The sequence below is a fragment of the Garra rufa genome, unplaced genomic scaffold, assembly GCF_049309525.1.
Source record: "Garra rufa unplaced genomic scaffold, GarRuf1.0 hap1_unplaced_002, whole genome shotgun sequence".
NCBI lineage: Eukaryota > Metazoa > Chordata > Actinopteri > Cypriniformes > Cyprinidae > Garra > Garra rufa.
This window is the reverse complement of record NW_027394277.1, coordinates 1,985,418-2,000,792: the sequence shown is the minus strand read 5'-3', so window position 1 is coordinate 2,000,792 and position 15,375 is coordinate 1,985,418.

The following is a 15,375-nucleotide window of genomic DNA, read 5'->3' as shown; positions in this document are numbered from 1 at the left end:
TAAGTTTATATCATCCATTTTTGAGAAAGAAAGCCTAAATTATGAGTTTATATTGTAATTCTGGCTTTATTGCTCACAATTGCTAGGTTATATCATCCATTTCTGAGAAAGAAAGCCTGAATTATGAGTTTATATTGCAATTATGGCTTTATTTCTCACAATTGTGAGTATATATCACCCATTTCTGAGAAAGAAAGCCTGAATTATGAGTTTATATTGCAATTCTGGCTTTAATGCTCACAATTGTAAGTTTATATCATCCATTGTTGAGAAAGAAAGCCTGAATTATCAGTTCATATTGCAATTCTGGCTTTACTTCTCACAATTGTGAGTATATATCATCAATTTTTTGAGAAAGAAAGCCTGAATTATGAGTTTATATTGCAATTCAGGCTTTATTTCTCACAATTGTAAGTTTATTTCATCCATTTTTGAGAAAGAAAGCCTGAATTATGAGTTTATATTGCAATTCTGGCTTTATTTCTCACAATTGTGAGCATGTATCATCAATTTTTTGAGAAAGAAAGCCTGAATTATGAGTTTATATTGCAATTCTGGCTTATAAACTCACAATTGTAAGTTTATTTCATGCATTTTTGAGAAAGAAAGCCTGAATTATGAGTTTATATTGCAATTCTGGCTTTAATGCTCACAATTGTAAGTTTATATCATCCATTTTTGAGAAAGAAAGTCTGAATTATGAGTTTATATTGCAATTCTGGCTTTATTTCTCACAATTGTGAGTATATATCATCCATTTCTGAGAAAGAAAGCCTGAATTGTGAGTTTATATTGCAATTCTGGCTTTAATGCTCACAATTGTAAGTTTATATCATCCATTTTTGAGAAAGAAAGCCTTAATTATGAGTTTATATTGCAATTCTGGCTTTATTTCTCACAATTGTGAGTTTAAGTTATCCATTTTTGAGAAAGAAAGCCTGAATTATGAGTTTATATTGCAATTCTGGCTTTATTTCTCACAATTGTGAGTATATATCATCAATTTTTTGAGAAAGAAAGCCTGAATTCTGAGTTTATATTGCAATTCTGGCTTATAAACTCACAATTGTAAGTTTATTTCATCCATTTTTGAGAAAGAAAGCCTGAATTATGAGTTTATATTGCAATTCAGGCTTTATTTCTCACAATTGTGAGTATATATCATCAATTTTTTGAGAAAGAAAGCCTGAATTATGAGTTTATATTGCATTTCTGGCTTATAAACTCACAATTGTAAGTTTATTTCATCCATTTTTGAGAAAGAAAGCCTGAATTATGAGTTTATATTGCAATTCTGGCTTTAATGCACACAATTGTAAGTTTATATCATCCATTTTTGAGAAAGAAAGTCTTAATTATGAGATTATATTGCAATTCTGGCTTTATTTCTCACAACTGTGAGAATATATCATCCATTTTTGAGAAAGAAAGCCTGAATTATGAGTTTATATTGCAATTCTGGCTTTATTTCTCACAATTGTGAGTTTATGTTATCCATTTTTGTGAAAGAAAGCCTGAATTATGAGTTTATATTGCAATTCTGGCTTAATTTCTCACAATTGTGAGTATATATCATCAATTTTTTGAGAAAGAAAGCCTGAATTATGAGTTTATATTGCAATTCAGGCTTTATTTCTCACAATTGTAAGTTTATATCATCCATTTTTGAGAAAGAAAGCCTGAATTATGAGTTTATATTGCAATTCTGGCTTTATTTCTCACAATTGTGAGCATGTATCATCAATTTTTTGAGAAAGAAAGCCTGAATTATGAGTTTATATTGCAATTCTGGCTTATAAACTCACAATTGTAAGTTTATTTCATCCATTTTTGAGAAAGAAAGCCTGAATTATGAGTTTATATTGCAATTCTGGCTTTAATGCTCACAATTGTAAGTTTATATCATCCATTTTTGAGAAAGAAAGTCTGAATTATGAGTTTATATTGCAATTCTGGCTTTATTTCTCACAATTGTGAGTATATATCATCCATTTCTGAGAAAGAAAGCCTGAATTGTGAGTTTATATTGCAATTCTGGCTTTAATGCTCACAATTGTAAGTTTATATCATCCATTTTTGAGAAAGAAAGCCTTAATTATGAGTTTATATTGCAATTCTGGCTTTATTTCTCACAATTGTGAGTTTAAGTTATCCATTTTTGAGAAAGAAAGCCTGAATGATGAGTTTATATTGCAATTCTGGCTTTATTTCTCACAATTGTGAGTATATATCATCAATTTTTTGAGAAAGAAAGCCTGAATTCTGAGTTTATATTTCAATTCTGGCTTATAAACTCACAATTGTAAGTTTATTTCATCCATTTTTGAGAAAGAAAGCCTGAATTATGAGTTTATATTGCAATTCTGGCTTTAATGCTCACAACTGGAAGTTTATATCATCCATTTTTGAGAAAGAAAGCCTCAATTATGAGTTTATATTGCAATTCTGGCTTTAATGCTCACAACTGGAAGTTTATATCATCCATTGTTGAGAAAGAAAGCCTGAATTATCAGTTCATATTGCAATTCTGGCTTTATTTCTCACAACTGTGAGTATATATCATCCATTTCTGAGAAAGAAAGCCTGAATTATGAGTTTATATTGCAATTCTGGCTTTATTTCTCACAATTGTGAGTTTATATTATCCATTTTTGTCAAAGTAAGCCTAAATTATGAGTTTATATTGCAATTATGGCTTTATTTCTCACAATTGTGAGTATATATCATCCATTTCTGAGAAAGAAAGCCTGAATTATGAGTTAATTTTGCAATTCTGGCTTTAATGCTCACAATTGTAAGTTTATATCATCCATTTTTGAGAAAGAAAGCCTCAATTATGAGTTTATATTGCAATTCTGGCTTTAATGCTCACAATTGTAAGTTTATATCATCCATTTTTGAGAAAGAAAGCCTCAATTATGAGTTTATATTGCAATTCTAGCTTTAATGCTCACAACTGGAAGTTTATATCATCCATTGTTGAGAAAGAAAGCCTGAATTATCAGTTCATATTGCAATTCTGGCTTTATTTCTCACAACTGTGAGTATATATCATCCATTTCTGAGAAAGAAAGCCTGAATTATGAGTTTATATTGCAATTCTGGCTTTATTTCTCACAATTGTGAGTTTATGTTATCCATTTTTGTCAAAGTAAGCCTAAATTATGAGTTTATATTGCAATTCTGGCTTTATTTCTCACAATTGTGAGTATATATCATCCATTTCTGAGAAAGAAAGCCTGAATTATGAGTTAATTTTGCAATTCTGGCTTTGTTTCTCACAATTGTGAGGACATATCATCCATTTTTGAGAAAGAAAGCCGGAAATATGGGTTTAAATTGCAATTCTGGCTTTATTGCTCACAATTGCGGGTTTATATCATCCATTCCTGAGAAAGAAAGCCTGAATTATGAGTTCATATTGCAATTCTGGCTTTATTTCTCACAATTGTGAGTATATATATGACCCATTTCTGAGAAAGAAAGCCTGAATTATAAAAATTATATTGCAATTCTGGCTTTATTTCTGACAATTGTGAGTATATATCATCCATTTCTGAGAAAGAAAGCCTGAATTATGAGTTTATATTGCAATTATGGCTTTATTTCTCACAATTGTGAGTTTATGTTATCCAATTTTGAGAAAGAAAGCCTAAATTATGAGTTTATATTGTAATTCTGGCTTTATTGCTCACAATTGCTAGGTTATATCATCCATTTCTGAGAAAGAAAGCCTGAATTATGAGTTTATATTGCAATTCTGGCTTTATTTCTCACAATTGTGAGTATATATCACCCATTTCTGAGAAAGAAAGCCTGAATTATGAGTTTATATTGCAATTCTGGCTTTATTTCTCACAATTGTGAGTATATATCATCCACTTCTGAGAAAGAAAGCCTGAATTATGAGTTTATTTTGCAATTCTGGCTTTAATGCTCACAATTGTAAGTTTATATCATCCATTGTTGAGAAAGAAAGCCTGAATTATCAGTTCATATTGCAATTCTGGCTTTACTTCTCACAATTGTGAGTATATATCATCAATTTTTTGAGAAAGAAAGCCTGAATTATGAGTTTATATTGCAATTCAGGCTTTATTTCTCACAATTGTAAGTTTATTTCATCCATTTTTGAGAAAGAAAGCCTGAATTATGAGTTTATATTGCAATTCTGGCTTTATTTCTCACAATTGTGAGCATGTATCATCAATTTTTTGAGAAAGAAAGCCTGAATTATGAGTTTATATTGCAATTCTGGCTTATAAACTCACAATTGTAAGTTTATTTCATCCATTTTTGAGAAAGAAAGCCTGAATTATGAGTTTATATTGCAATTATGGCTTTAATGCTCACAATTGTAAGTTTATATCATCCATTTTTGAGAAAGAAAGTCTGAATTATGAGTTTATATTGCAATTCTGGCTTTATTTCTCACAATTGTGAGTATATATCATCCATTTCTGAGAAAGAAAGCCTGAATTGTGAGTTTATATTGCTATTCTGGCTTTAATGCTCACAATTGTAAGTTTATATCATCCATTTTTGAGAAAGAAAGCCTTAATTATGAGTTTATATTGCAATTCTGGCTTTATTTCTCACAATTGTGAGTTTAAGTTATCCATTTTTGAGAAAGAAAGCCTGAATTATGAGTTTATATTGCAATTCTGGCTTTATTTCTCACAATTGTGAGTTTAAGTTATCCATTTTTGAGAAAGAAAGCCTGAATTATGAGTTTATATTGCAATTCTGGCTTTATTTCTCACAATTGTGAGTATATATCATCAATTTTTTGAGAAAGAAAGCCTGAATTCTGAGTTTATATTGCAATTCTGGCTTATAAACTCACAATTGTAAGTTTATTTCATCCATTTTTGAGAAAGAAAGCCTGAATTATGAGTTTATATTGCAATTCAGGCTTTATTTCTCACAATTGTGAGTATATATCATCAATTTTTTGAGAAAGAAAGCCTGAATTATGAGTTTATATTGCATTTCTGGCTTATAAACTCACAATTGTAAGTTTATTTCATCCATTTTTGAGAAAGAAAGCCTGAATTATGAGTTTATATTGCAATTCTGGCTTTAATGCACACAATTGTAAGTTTATATCATCCATTTTTGAGAAAGAAAGTCTTAATTATGAGATTATATTGCAATTCTGGCTTTATTTCTCACAACTGTGAGAATATATCATCCATTTTTGAGAAAGAAAGCCTGAATTATGAGTTTATATTGCAATTCTGGCTTTATTTCTCACAATTGTGAGTTTATGTTATCCATTTTTGTGAAAGAAAGCCTGAATTATGAGTTTATATTGCAATTCTGGCTTAATTTCTCACAATTGTGAGTATATATCATCAATTTTTTGAGAAAGAAAGCCTGAATTATGAGTTTATATTGCAATTCTGGCTTTATTTCTCACAATTGTGAGCATGTATCATCAATTTTTTGAGAAAGAAAGCCTGAATTATGAGTTTATATTGCAATTCTGGCTTATAAACTCACAATTGTAAGTTTATTTCATCCATTTTTGAGAAAGAAAGCCTGAATTATGAGTTTATATTGCAATTCTGGCTTTAATGCTCACAATTGTAAGTTTATATCATCCATTTTTGAGAAAGAAAGCCTAAATTATGAGTTTATATTGTAATTCTGGCTTTATTTCTCACAATTGTGAGTTTATGTTATCCATTTTTGTGAAAGAAAGCCTGAATTATGAGTTTATATTGCAATTCTGGCTTAATTTCTCACAATTGTGAGTATATATCATCAATTTTTTGAGAAAGAAAGCCTGAATTATGAGTTTATATTGCAATTCAGGCTTTATTTCTCACAATTGTAAGTTTATATCATCCATTTTTGAGAAAGAAAGCCTGAATTATGAGTTTATATTGCAATTCTGGCTTTAATGCTCACAATTGTAAGTTTATATCATCCATTTTTGAGAAAGAAAGTCTGAATTATGAGTTTATATTGCAATTCTGTCTTTATTTCTCACAATTGTGAGTATATATCATCCATTTCTGAGAAAGAAAGCCTGAATTGTGAGTTTATATTGCAATTCTGGCTTTAATGCTCACAATTGTAAGTTTATATCATCCATTTTTGAGAAAGAAAGCCTTAATTATGAGTTTATATTGCAATTCTGGCTTTATTTCTCACAATTGTGAGTTTAAGTTATCCATTTTTGAGAAAGAAAGCCTGAATTATGAGTTTATATTGCAATTCTGGCTTTATTTCTCACAATTGTGAGTATATATCATCAATTTTTTGAGAAAGAAAGCCTGAATTCTGAGTTTATATTTCAATTCTGGCTTATAAACTCACAATTGTAAGTTTATTTCATCCATTTTTGAGAAAGAAAGCCTGAATTATGAGTTTATATTGCAATTCTGGCTTTATTTCTCACAACTGTGAGTATATATCATCCATTTTTGAGAAAGAAAGCCTCAATTATGAGTTTATATTGCAATTCTGGCTTTATTTCTCACAACTGTGAGTATATATCATCCATTTCTGAGAAAGAAAGCCTGAATTATGAGTTTATATTGCAATTCTGGCTTTATTTCTCACAATTGTGAGTTTAAGTTATCCATTTTTGAGAAAGAAAGCCTGAATTATGAGTTTATATTGCAATTCTGGCTTTATTTCTCACAATTGTGAGTATATATCATCAATTTTTTGAGAAAGAAAGCCTGAATTCTGAGTTTATATTGCAATTCTGGCTTATAAACTCACAATTGTAAGTTTATTTCATCCATTTTTGAGAAAGAAAGCCTGAATTATGAGTTTATATTGCAATTCAGGCTTTATTTCTCACAATTGTGAGTTTATGTTATCCATTTTTGAGAAAGAAAGTCTGAATTATGAGTTTATATTGCAATTCTGGCTTTATTTCTCACAATTGTGAGTATATATCATCAATTTTTTGAGAAAGAAAACCTGAATTCTGAGTTAATTTTGCAATTCTGGCTTTAATGCTCACAATTGTAAGTTTATATCATCCATTTTTGAGAAAGAAAGCCTCAATTATGAGTTTATATTGCAATTCTGGCTTTAATGCTCACAATTGTGAGTATATATCATCAATTTTTTGAGAAAGAAAGCCTGAATTATGAGTTTATATTGCAATTCAGGCTTTATTTCTCACAATTGTAAGTTTATATCATCCATTTTTGAGAAAGAAAGCCTGAATTATGAGTTTATATTGCAATTCTGGCTTTATTTCTCACAATTGTGAGCATGTATCATCAATTTTTTTGAGAAAGAAAGCCTGAATTATGAGTTTATATTGCAATTCTGGCTTATAAACTCACAATTGTAAGTTTATTTCATCCATTTTTGAGAAAGAAAGCCTGAATTATGAGTTTATATTGCAATTCTGGCTTTAATGCTCACAATTGTAAGTTTATATCATCCATTTTTGAGAAAGAAAGCCTGAATTATGAGTTTATATTGCAATTCTGGCTTTATTTCTCACAATTGTGAGTATATATCATCCATTTCTGAGAAAGAAAGCCTGAATTGTGAGTTTATATTGCAATTCTGGCTTTAATGCTCACAATTGTAAGTTTATATCATCCATTTTTGAGAAAGAAAGCCTTAATTATGAGTTTATATTGCAATTCTGGCTTTATTTCTCACAATTGTGAGTTTAAGTTATCCATTTTTGAGAAAGAAAGCCTGAATGATGAGTTTATATTGCAATTCTGGCTTTATTTCTCACAATTGTGAGTTTAAGTTATCCATTTTTGAGAAAGAAAGCCTGAATTCTGAGTTTATATTTCAATTCTGGCTTATAAACTCACAATTGTAAGTTTATTTCATCCATTTTTGAGAAAGAAAGCCTGAATTATGAGTTTATATTGCAATTCAGGCTTTATTTCTCACAATTGTGAGTTTATGTTATCCATTTTTGAGAAAGAAAGCCTGAATTATGAGTTTATATTGCAATTCTGGCTTTATTTCTCACAATTGTGAGTATATATCATCAATTTTTTGAGAAAGAAAGCCTGAATTCTGAGTTTATATTGCAATTCTGGCTTATAAACTCACAATTGTAAGTTTATTTCATCCATTTTTGAGAAAGAAAGCCTGAATTATGAGTTTATATTGCAATTCAGGCTTTATTTCTCACAATTGTGAGTTTATGTTATCCATTTTTGAGAAAGAAAGTCTGAATTATGAGTTTATATTGCAATTCTGGCTTTATTTCTCACAATTGTGAGCATATATCATCAATTTTTTGAGAAAGAAAGCCTGAATTCTGAGTTAATTTTGCAATTCTGGCTTTAATGCTCACAATTGTAAGTTTATTTCATCCATTTTTGAGAAAGAAAGCCTGAATTATGAGTTTATATTGCAATTCTGGCTTTAATGCTCACAACTGGAAGTTTATATCATCCATTTTTGAGAAAGAAAGCCTCAATTATGAGTTTATATTGCAATTCTGGCTTTAATGCTCACAACTGGAAGTTTATATCATCCATTGTTGAGAAAGAAAGCCTGAATTATCAGTGCATATTGCAATTCTGGCTTTATTTCTCACAACTGTGAGTATATATCATCCATTTCTGAGAAAGAAAGCCTGAATTATGAGTTTATATTGCAATTCTGGCTTTATTTCTCACAATTGTGAGTTTAAGTTATCCATTTTTGAGAAAGAAAGCCTGAATTATGAGTTTATATTGCAATTCTGGCTTTATTTCTCACAATTGTGAGTATATATCATCAATTTTTTGAGAAAGAAAGCCTGAATTCTAAGTTTATATTGCAATTCTGGCTTATAAACTCACAATTGTAAGTTTATTTCATCCATTTTTGAGAAAGAAAGCCTGAATTATGAGTTTATATTGCAATTCAGGCTTTATTTCTCACAATTGTGAGTTTATATCATCCATTTTTGAGAAAGAAAGCCTCAATTATGAGTTTATATTGCAATTCTGGCTTTAATGCTCACAATTGTGAGTATATATCATCAATTTTTTGAGAAAGAAAGCCTGAATTATGAGTTTATATTGCAATTCAGGCTTTATTTCTCACAATTGTAAGTTTATATCATCCATTTTTGAGAAAGAAAGCCTGAATTATGAGTTTATATTGCAATTCTGGCTTTATTTCTCACAATTGTGAGCATGTATCATCAATTTTTTTGAGAAAGAAAGCCTGATTTATGAGTTTATATTGCAATTCTGGCTTATAAACTCACAATTGTAAGTTTATTTCATCCATTTTTGAGAAAGAAAGCCTTAATTATGAGTTTACTGTATATTGCAATTCTGGCTTTAATGCTCACAATTGTAAGTTTATATCATCCATTTTTGAGAAAGAAAGTGTGAATTATGAGTTTATATTGCAATTCTGGCTTTATTTCTCACAATTGTGAGTATATATCATCCATTTCTGAGAAAGAAAGCCTGAATTGTGAGTTTATATTGCAATTCTGGCTTTAATGCTCACAATTGTAAGTTTATATCATCCATTTTTGAGAAAGAAAGCCTTAATTATGAGTTTATATTGCAATTCTGGCTTTATTTCTCACAATTGTGAGTTTAAGTTATCCATTTTTGAGAAAGAAAGCCTGAATGATGAGTTTATATTGCAATTCTGGCTTTATTTCTCACAATTGTGAGTTTAAGTTATCCATTTTTGAGAAAGAAAGCCTGAATTCTGAGTTTATATTTCAATTCTGGCTTATAAACTCACAATTGTAAGTTTATTTCATCCATTTTTGAGAAAGAAAGCCTGAATTATGAGTTTATATTGCAATTCTGGCTTTAATGCTCACAACTGGACGTTTATATCATCCATTTTTGAGAAAGAAAGCCTCAATTATGAGTTTATATTGCAATTCTGGCTTTAATGCTCACAACTGGAAGTTTATATCATCCATTGTTGAGAAAGAAAGCCTGAATTATGAGTTTATATTGCAATTCTGGCTTTATTTCTCACAATTGTGAGTTTAAGTTATCCATTTTTGAGAAAGAAAGCCTGAATTATGAGTTTATATTGCAATTCTGGCTTTATTTCTCACAATTGTGAGTATATATCATCAATTTTTTGAGAAAGAAAGCCTGAATTCTGAGTTAATTTTGCAATTCTGGCTTTAATGCTCACAATTGTAAGTTTATATCATCCATTTTTGAGAAAGAAAGCCTCAATTATGAGTTTATATTGCAATTCTGGCTTTAATGCTCACAACTGGAAGTTTATATCATCCATTGTTGAGAAAGAAAGCCTGAATTATCAGTTCATATTGCAATTCTGGCTTTATTTCTCACAATTGTGAGTATATATCATCCATTTCGGAGAAAGAAAGCCTGAATTATGAGTTTATATTGCAATTCTGGCTTTATTTCTCACAATTGTGAGTTTATGTTATCCATTTTTGTCAAAGTAAGCCTAAATTATGAGTTTATATTGCAATTCTGGCTTTATTTCTCACAATTGTGAGTATATATCATCCATTTCTGAGAAAGAAAGCCTGAATTATGAGTTAATTTTTTCAATTCTGGCTTTATTTCTCACAATTGTGAGAATATATCATCCATTTTTGAGAAAGAAAGCCTTAATTATGAGTTTATATTGCAATTCTGGCTTTATTTCTCACAATTGTGAGTTTAAGTTATCCATTTTTGAGAAAGAAAGCCTGAATGATGAGTTTATATTGCAATTCTGGCTTTATTTCTCACAATTGTGAGTTTAAGTTATCCATTTTTGAGAAAGAAAGCCTGAATTCTGAGTTTATATTTCAATTCTGGCTTATAAACTCACAATTGTAAGTTTATTTCATCCATTTTTGAGAAAGAAAGCCTGAATTATGAGTTTATATTGCAATTCTGGCTTTAATGCTCACAACTGGACGTTTATATCATCCATTTTTGAGAAAGAAAGCCTCAATTATGAGTTTATATTGCAATTCTGGCTTTAATGCTCACAACTGGAAGTTTATATCATCCATTGTTGAGAAAGAAAGCCTGAATTATGAGTTTATATTGCAATTCTGGGTTTATTTCTCACAATTGTGAGTTTAAGTTATCCATTTTTGAGAAAGAAAGCCTGAATTATGAGTTTATATTGCAATTCTGGCTTTATTTCTCACAATTGTGAGTATATATCATCAATTTTTTGAGAAAGAAAGCCTGAATTCTGAGTTAATTTTGCAATTCTGGCTTTAATGCTCACAATTGTAAGTTTATATCATCCATTTTTGAGAAAGAAAGCCTCAATTATGAGTTTATATTGCAATTCTGGCTTTAATGCTCACAACTGGAAGTTTATATCATCCATTGTTGAGAAAGAAAGCCTGAATTATCAGTTCATATTGCAATTCTGGCTTTATTTCTCACAATTGTGAGTATATATCATCCATTTCGGAGAAAGAAAGCCTGAATTATGAGTTTATATTGCAATTCTGGCTTTATTTCTCACAATTGTGAGTTTATGTTATCCATTTTTGTCAAAGTAAGCCTAAATTATGAGTTTATATTGCAATTCTGGCTTTATTTCTCACAATTGTGAGTATATATCATCCATTTCTGAGAAAGAAAGCCTGAATTATGAGTTAATTTTGCAATTCTGGCTTTATTTCTCACAATTGTGAGAATATATCATCCATTTTTGAGAAAGAAAGCCGGAAATATGGGTTTAAATTGCAATTCTGGCTTTATTGCTCACAATTGCAGGTTTATATCATCCATTCCTGAGAAAGAAAGCCTGAATTATGAGTTCATATTGCAATTCTGGCTTTATTTCTCACAATTGTGAGTATATATATGACCCATTTCTGAGAAAGAAAGCCTGAATTATAAAAATTATATTGCAATTCTGGCTTTATTTCTGACAATTGTGAGTATATATCATCCATTTCTGAGAAAGAAAGCCTGAATTATGAGTTTATATTGCAATTATGGCTTTATTTCTCACAATTGTGAGTTTATGTTATCCAATTTTGAGAAAGAAAGCCTAAATTATGAGTTTATATTGTAATTCTGGCTTTATTGCTCACAATTGCTAGGTTATATCATCCATTTCTGAGAAAGAAAGCCTGAATTATGAGTTTATATTGCAATTCTGGCTTTATTTCTCACAATTGTGAGTATATATCATCCACTTCTGAGAAAGAAAGCCTGAATTATGAGTTTATTTTGCAATTCTGGCTTAATTTCTCACAATTGTGAGTATATATCACCCATTTCTGAGAAAGAAAGCCTGAATTATGAGTTTATATTGCAATTCTGGCTTTAATGCTCACAATTGTAAGTTTATATCATCCATTGTTGAGAAAGAAAGCCTGAATTATCAGTTCATATTGCAATTCTGGCTTTACTTCTCACAATTGTGAGTATATATCATCAATTTTTTTGAGAAAGAAAGCCTGAATTATGAGTTTATATTGCAATTCAGGCTTTATTTCTCACAATTGTGAGTTTATGTTATCCATTTTTGTCAAAGTAAGCCTAAATTATGAGTTTATATTGAAATTCTGGCTTTATTTCTCACAATTGTGAGTATATATCATCCATTCCCAGCCAACATGCATATGTGGGGCCCACATGGTTTATGCTTGGGCTATATGGGTACCAAGTGGGCATGGTCCCAAAATGGGCATCTTATCTGGGGCCCACTTGAGGTAGCTAAGTAGGTCCCACATGGGTCAAAAGAGGTGGGCTCCCCATGTGGGTCCCAGCTGGGTCACTAATGAGAAATGAGCATATGGGCTCAAAATGGTCTATACAAGTGGGGCCCATATGGGTTTAACATATGGGTCAGTCATGGGCAAACTCAATCAATCCCATACAGGCTGCCTACATGGGGCCAAGGTAGTACCCATATAGTTACCGTCTATATGGTTTAAGAATGGGGAAACACATACGGGGCCCGCTTTGATGAACCATATGGGTTTGGCATGGGCAAACTCAATCAATCCCATACAGGCTGCCTAGATGGGGCCAATGTAGTACCCAGATAGTTACCATCTATATGGGTTCAAAATGGGGAAACACATATGGGGCCCACTTTGATAAACCATATTGGTTTGGCATGGGTAAACTCAAACAATCCCATATAGGCTGCCTACATGGGGCCAAGGTAGTACCCAGATAGTTAACGTCTATATGGGTTCAGAATGGGGAAACACATATGGGGCCCGGTTTGATAAACCAAATGGGTTTGGCATGGGCAAACTCAATCAATCCCATACATGCTGCCTAGATGGGACCAATGTAGTACCCAGATAGTTACCATCTATATGGGTTCAAAACGGGGAAACACATATGGGGCGCACTTTGATAAACCATATGGGTTTGGCATGGGCAAACTCAATCAATCCCATACAGGCTGCCTAGATGGGGCCAATGTAGTACCCAGATAGTTACCATCTATATGGGTTCAAAACGGGGAAACACATATGGGGCCCACTTTGATAACCCATATGGGTTTGGCATGGGCAAACTCAATCAATCCCATACAGGCTGCCTAGATGGGGCCAATGTAGTACCCACATATTTACCATCTATTTGGGTTCAAAACGGGGAAACACATATGGGGCGCACTTTGATAACCTATATGGGTTTGGCATGGGCAAACTCAATCAATCCCATACAGGCTGCCTAGATGGGGCCAATGTAGTACCCAGATAGTTACCATCTATATGGGTTCAAAACGGGGAAACACATATGGGGCCCACGTTGATAAACCATATGGGTTTGGCATGGGTAAACTCAATCAATCCCATATAGGCTGCCTACATGGGGCCAAGGTAGTACCCAGATAGTTAACGTCTATATGGGTTCAGAAAGGGGAAACACATATGGGGCCCACTTTGATAAACCATATGGGTTTGGCATGGGCAAACTCAATCAATCCCATACAGTCTGCCTAGATGGGGCCAATGTAGTACCCACATAGTTACCATCTATGTGGGTTCAAAACGGGAAAACACATATGGGGCCCATGTTGATAAACCATATGGGTTTGGCATGGGTAAACTCAATCAATCCCATATAGGCTGCCTACATGGGGCCAAGGTAGTACCCAGATAGTTAACGTCTATATGGGTTCAGAAAGGGGAAACACATATGGGGCCCACTTTGATAAACCATATGGGTTTGGCATGGGCAAACTCAATCAATCCCATACAGTCTGCCTAGATGGGGCCAATGTAGTACCCACATAGTTACCATCTATGTGGGTTCAAAACGGGAAAACACATATGGGGCCCATGTTGATAAACCATATGGGTTTGGCATGGGCAAACTCAATCAATCCCATACAGGCTGCCTACATGGGGCCAAGGTAGTACTCAGATAGTTAACGTCTATATGGGTTCAGAAAGGTGAAACACATATGGGGCCCACTTTGATAAACCATATGGGTTTGGCATGGGCAAACTCAATCAATCCCATACAGTCTGCCTAGATGGGGCCAATGTAGTACCCACATAGTTACCATCTATGTGGGTTCAAAACGGGGAAACACATATGGGGCCCACGTTGATAAACCATATGGGTTTGGCATGGGTAAACTCAATCAATCCCATATAGGCTGCCTACATGGGGCCAAGGTAGTACCCAGATAGTTAACGTCTATATGGGTTCAGAATGGGGAAACACATATGGGGCCCGGTTTGATAAACCATATGGGTTTGGCATGGGCAAACTCAATCAATCCCATACAGGCTGCCTACATGGGGCCAAGGTAGTACCCAGATAGTTAACGTCTATATGGGTTCAGAATGGGGAAACACATATGGGGCCCACTTTGATAAACCATATGGGTTTGGCATGGGCAAACTCAATCAATCCCATACAGTCTTCCTACATGGGGCCAATGTAGTACCCAGATAGTTAACGTCTATATGGGTTCAGAATGGGGAAACACATATGGGGCCCGGTTTGATAAACCATATGGGTTTGGCATGGGCAAACTCAATCAATCCCATACAGTCTGCCTAGATGGGGCCAATGTAGTACCCACATAGTTACCATCTATGTGGGTTCAAAACGGGAAAACACATATGGGGCCCATGTTGATAAACCATATGGGTTTGGAATGGGTAAACTCAATCAATTCCATATAGGCTGCCTACATGGGGCCAAGGTAGTACCCAGATAGTTAACGTCTATATGGGTTCAGAATGGGGAAACACATATGGGGCCCGGTTTGATAAACCAAAAGGGTTTGGCATGGGCAAACTCAATCAGTCCCATACAGTCTGCCTACATGGGGCCAATGTAGTACCCAGATAGTTAACGTCTATATGGGTTCAGAATGGGGAAAAACATATGGGGCCCGGTTTGATAAACCATATGGGTTTGGCATGGGCAAACTCAATCAATCCCATACAGGCTGCCTACATGGGGCCAAGGTAGTACT